The sequence below is a fragment of the Eutrema salsugineum genome, unplaced genomic scaffold (assembly GCF_000478725.1).
Source record: "Eutrema salsugineum unplaced genomic scaffold, Eutsalg1_0 scaffold_11, whole genome shotgun sequence".
Taxonomy (NCBI): Eukaryota; Viridiplantae; Streptophyta; class Magnoliopsida; order Brassicales; family Brassicaceae; genus Eutrema; species Eutrema salsugineum.
In genome coordinates this window covers 6,781,568-6,787,268 of record NW_006256901.1, presented here as the reverse complement: position 1 = coordinate 6,787,268, position 5,701 = coordinate 6,781,568, and the positions used below count along the sequence as shown (strand labels likewise).

General features: G+C 40.0%; 1 non-coding gene across 1 annotated transcript; it reads left to right on the top strand.

Annotated features, from left to right (window-relative positions):
• Nucleotides 1–341: 341 nt before the first annotated feature.
• On the top strand, nucleotides 342–449 carry LOC112090121. The gene has a single exon (XR_002901473.1). It is a non-coding gene; the product is annotated as a small nucleolar RNA R71 (small nucleolar RNA).
• The last annotated feature ends 5,252 nt before the right edge of the window (nucleotides 450–5,701 follow it).

Here is a 5,701-nt window from a genome sequence, read left to right as displayed (position 1 = left end):
TCACATCTTCTTCTTGAAAGGCTTGATTAATGTGATCAACATCACTAGGTCCTTCATCTTCTGCGCCATTGTTGGTCTCACAAGCATGGATTAGGCGATTGTTGCTCTTCAGAAGCTGGCTCATCATGTTCTTCAACTCGGTTATCTCCTTGTTGTCTGTTCTGGTTTGCTTCGTCGATCGATCGTATTCAGGACAATCATTGCTATTGGCTTGAGCCAAATTTTCGATGAGGGCTCTTCCTCGCTTTTGTCCAAAATCTCCATTGCTAGCTGTATCAAGTGAAAGTTTGTATTTTGGTTGCAAACCTCGGTAAAATGTGCTCAGCAGGCTTGATCCAGGAAATCCATGGTGAGGGCAATCACGTTCAGACTCCTTAAAATGTTCCCAGGCTTCGTAGAAAGATTCAGTTGGGCCTTGTTGAAAGCTTGAGATCTTTGTTCTCAACAATTCGACCTTGAATTAGTATAGAACTGATTCAGGAAAGCAGTTTTATATTCTTCCCAATTAGTAATCGATCCTGCAGGCAAAGATTTCAACCAACGGTGAGCTTTGTCTGCTAATGAAAAAGGGAACAACTTACACTTTAAATAGTCTGCTGGAACTTGGTTTGTTCTCATCATGCTGCAGATCTCTTCAAAGAGCTCGATATGGTCCATTGGGTGTTCAGAAGGAACTCCATGGAATTGGTTTTGCTTCACCAATGAGATGATTTGAGGCTTGACTTCAAACTCATTCCGGTTCGGAAATGGAACTTGGATTGCAGATCGGTTCTGAAAATTTTGAGTAGGTGCATCGAAATCAGCTATGCGATGGTTCCTGGCTTGTCTTCGGTGTTGATTTGCTGGCTGTACCGGGCGGTTAACGCGCCCATTCGGCTGCATTCCTTGGGGGTCACCATCGGCTGCATTGATGGGTGCATCAAGGTCTTCACGCTCTTCTCTCTCGCGGTTCTGGTGGTTTCTTGGAGGAACCTCATCCTCCTCTCCATCTTGTCGAGCATGATCACCCTGTGATCATTCTCTTCATTTTCTCCATGTTCGGACCCGTCTTGGTCCATATTTAAAGCTCGGTTAATAGGATCTCCAGGCTGGTCGTCGTTGGCCATTCCTTGCGTTCGTCTAAGTCTTCGAAGTTCTCTTTTGTGTCTGTCTATCTCGTCTAGAATTGGAATGTTTTCTACAGGTCTGCGCCTGGTATTCATGCAATTCAGAGAAAAACAAAAGAAGGGAAAGATAATTCAGCAAAACTTTAAGAAAGAACTAGAGATCAGGTGTCTAGAACAGAAGTTAAAACAAGAATAATAGCAAAAGGCAGCGAAACAAATCCCTGGCAACGCCGCCAAAAACTTGATTGTGTGTCAACTACGTAAGGGAACAAGTTTTACCCTTAACAAAAACAAATGAAATCCGCAAGTGCACAGCTAATCAGTTGTAGTATTTAGGGATCGAATCCACAGAGATTTGTGTGCCTGGTATTCTTATACGGTTTCTAACTTTATGTCCAGACTAGATTGGTTTTAAAGGTTGGTTGTTTATCACGAATTAAACTAAAACTTTAAAAAAGCAAATAAATCTATCCTAGAAAGCAAGTAGAAAAATCGAATGGAAAGCAAGTAAAATATCGAACTAAGGCAATTGAAATGCAGATCTAAATAAACAAGTAAAAATCGATTGGTTTGTAAACTATGGCTAAAAACGCTGAGCTTTTGGGAACTCTAAGGGATCATAATCGGTTTTGACACTAGGGTAGATAGATTGGGATTGACGGATATCGATATATAGGGTTCTAGAGCTAGAGTACGGCGGTATGACTACGTCACTGTCGTGATCATAACCAACTGTTTCTCGCAACCCTGACCAGTAGGTTTCCACTCTGGCCCTGGAAGGGAGAGAACGCAAGAGCTGCACAAGACTCGTCAATACTCATGATCTCGCCGCAGGTAGGTTTCCACTCCTACGGAAAAATCGCCTAATTCATTCTAGGGCTGATACTTAATGAAAACTTTCGCAACACTAACTATCTAGATCAGATACTAGGTGATCAATCAAGCATACATGCAATAAGAACAAGAATAAACAGAGAACAAAGTTGAAATCCCAGATCTATAAACCTAGATGTCTTAATCGATTATGAGAGCCTCTTTCGGGAACCCTAAGCCCAACTCGGGATCTACTCAGACATGGCTGAGGTCGACATCATCATTGGTTTTAATAAAAGTAATCAAAAACAGTAAAGAAAAGAGATGAAGAAAGCTTTTTTATTGAAGAACTCGGACTTGAACAATCTGCTACAAAAATCGCATAAAAACGGCTTAAGGAAAAAGAGTTTCTGTAAAGTATGAAGGGTTCTCTCTAAAAACAACCTAAATGACAAGTATTTATAGTCTTTGATACTCCATGGTCTTTAGGGTTCCGGAATTGAGGCTGAGAATGACTTTGGGCTTCAGAAATATGGGCTTTAGTTCGGAGTTTGACGGCCGCGGTCGGGAGTGATGTGACCGCGGGGAATAGGTGGTTGGCCGCGGTCGGGAGGCTTGTGACCGTGGGAAATGGGCTGTTGGCCGCGGTCGCATGACTTGCTGGCCGTCTTCGAGTGGCTCTGGGGCTAATGGAATATCTTGAGATCCAACCGTTGGAATGTCTCCCAAACTAAGTGCATTTTAAAGCTGGTTAATTCTTCTATAAGTTGTCCAATTTTGAGGGTGATCAGACGGTTAGAAGGTATTCGTCTCTCTATGAGAGTTCTGACGGTCTGCATTTATCCAAAAGAGTCTTTTTGTTCCAATTTGTGCCTCTTTATCCCAAATTACCTGAAAAGTCTTTTAAAATCCGAAAACATAGAAATCCTTTGAAAACCTTTGGAAATGGAGTAAAAACAACTGTAAAAGATATTAAAGTGATCCATAAAAATGGTCAAAATCCGGTGTTATCAGAGCTAAATCAGGCTCAAATTCGCGAAGGACAAATCATGTGCATTGGTGTCGCTCGACACCATGGAGAGTGACGCTCGACGCTTGTCAAGAAGTAAGGAAAACCCGATTTTTATCTCCTATTTGAAGAAGGAGTTGGGCCCAGAAGTTTCCAAATATTCCCTAAGAAGCCCAAAACGTGTTTTTAAGATATATATAGGGTCTTTTTAGCCTCCTTAGACGGATACCTTAGATTTTCGAGAGAAGACATCTTTGCTTAGACAAGTCTGAACTCTGTTCGTTTAGAGAGAAGATTTCAAACTCCTTTATCTATTCTATTCATCTTATTTTGCAATCTATTCAATCATGTGTGTTGTTTCAATATCCATGTGTGAGTAGTTAGCTTTTTAGGTTTAGGGTTCTCATTAATGTTTTCTCTGGATGTCTGATTGATTGATTAAGTTAGGTGTCATAATCTTATTCGTTCTTCACCATAGGTTGTTCTTAAAGCTAATTCTAGACTGAACACCTAGAACTTAGATCTTAGGTTGCTTAATTGACCCGGAAGTGTAATTAAATAACTGGAAAGAATCTAGGGTGAGCAAAGTAGCTATTCGCAAAGGAATACGGTTTAGATACTTTGTGAACATATCGAACTTGAGCATTAAAGCTGGTTTAAATCTTTAGGGTTTTCAAAGGAATTTGGAATTCTAGGATTTTGACTTAGATAATTCTCACAACGGAAGTTGGTTAATTATATTTTCGTGATTTGAGTTCAAGAACCATGCTTAAACCTGAACCCAGACTAACTATTGATTTGCATTCTTTGATTTCCTGAGAAACGCCCTAAGCCTAATTTCCATCCACTCGAGTTTAACAAACGCTTCTACTGCTTTGTTATTTTAATTTGCATTATTCTGCTTAGCGTAATTCGATTTCAAATAGGTTTATTGAGTGAATTTCTTGTCTCTGTAGTTCGACCCCTGCAATACTACAACTGCACATATGTGCTCTTGCAGAGTAGCTTAGGGATTAAACTTTGAGCAGATCATATGTATTGCCACAGAAGTTGAGATCTTGCAACTCTGCCACTCGCAGACAATCCCAAAATTCCCTCATATTAAAGTCAACGTTCTGAGACATTGCTGCAGAGTGCTCTGTAGGGTGGAGAGTTTGGTTGAAATCACCAAGGGTCATCCATGCTATGTCTCCTATAAGCTGACCTGAGGAGAGAGATATTATTTCATCCCATAATTGTCGCATTTCATCAACATTGTTTGAAGCATACACGATGGATACCACAATCCACTGTTGAGCATTAGGGAGAAGAACTTCAAACGTAATCATCTGCAAAGATTTCTGGATGATTACCACTCTAACACTTGGGTGCCATATTGATAACTAAGGTTTTTAAGCCTTTAGTTGGGGTTATCAATCCCTTGTCTTTGTAATACAAAGGGGTTATCAATCCAAACATGTGGGTAGACACTAGTTCATGATGATAGTTTCTTAATCCAAGCAATATGATGAGTTTTGATTCAAACAAGTGATTAACTAAATAGTAAACAAGATTAATAAACTATCAAGTGATCAAAACAAGAAGCAAGCTATAGCAAATGACAAGTGAATGAACATGAAATGATGGAAGCATGAGATTCTAGACATGATTGATGGCTAGGGTGCTTTGGTGCTAAACTAGAAATGCTAATGACAATAATGAAACATGATTCAAGTGATTTGGGATTCTAATCAAGCCTTAATCTTTCTCAAGCATCAAGACACAAATCAAGCCATTTCACATACCCAATCATCATTGGAGATCAAACAATAGGACAGCATTAAGAATCAATCCCAAGTGATCATTTATGCAAATAACAAACATCATCATGGTATTAATGCATAAACCTCTAATTTAGCCCTTTCAGGAATTTCAACAAACACTTTTGGTACATGAAAAATTCAGATTCTAGATCACAAGTGATGTGCAAGGATCCAGCATAGAGATCAGCTATTTAGAGAAATGAAAACATGGATCTAGCCTTAAGCACTTCTAATCTAACACTTTAGCACCCTAACCTACATATCTAGAACCTCATTAAGCAAACTACTCACTAATCATACTAATCTCTCTTAAACCTTTGCAAGTAGAGTAGATTGGCATGATTAATGATGGGAAATGAAGATGGAGATGATAGATGATTATGGATTGCAGCTTTAAACACAAAAGATCCTTGATTTCTCTTGATTAAGACTCACAAAAGTAAATATCTCTTACAAAGGAGAGTCTTTCACAAAAGAGGCAAAGAAATAAGAGATAATAAAGCTTAAGTCTTGGGAAAACCCTAAAACATATTCATATTTAGTAGTTCGAACCGGGTCAGTCCAGGAAAAACTGGGTACTGACCCGGCTTCAAATGGGCAATGTGTTAAGTGTGCAAGTTGGTCAGGTGCTTCCCATCCCGCAAGCCTAAGTCGCACAGCCTTGCAATCTGTTTTGTGTGCCTAAATCTCTTCAGCCCCAACCGAATGCTTATCTCGGTCTGTTCTGCGAACATATGTGCTGCTCAGGTTTTCTGCTCTTCAACTCGCACAACCAAGACGCATTTTGGAGAAGATATGTGTGCGAGTTGGTCTTGCTTGGCTCCAAGTCGCACACCCAACTCGCACAAGTCTAGAAGCAAGATCTTGCGAGTTAAAACCTTGTAGACCCAAGCGCATTCCCTTCTCGGTCTTAACAGCGAACATATGTGCGGTTCAGGTTCTTTTTCAATCTAACTTGCACACTCATGTAG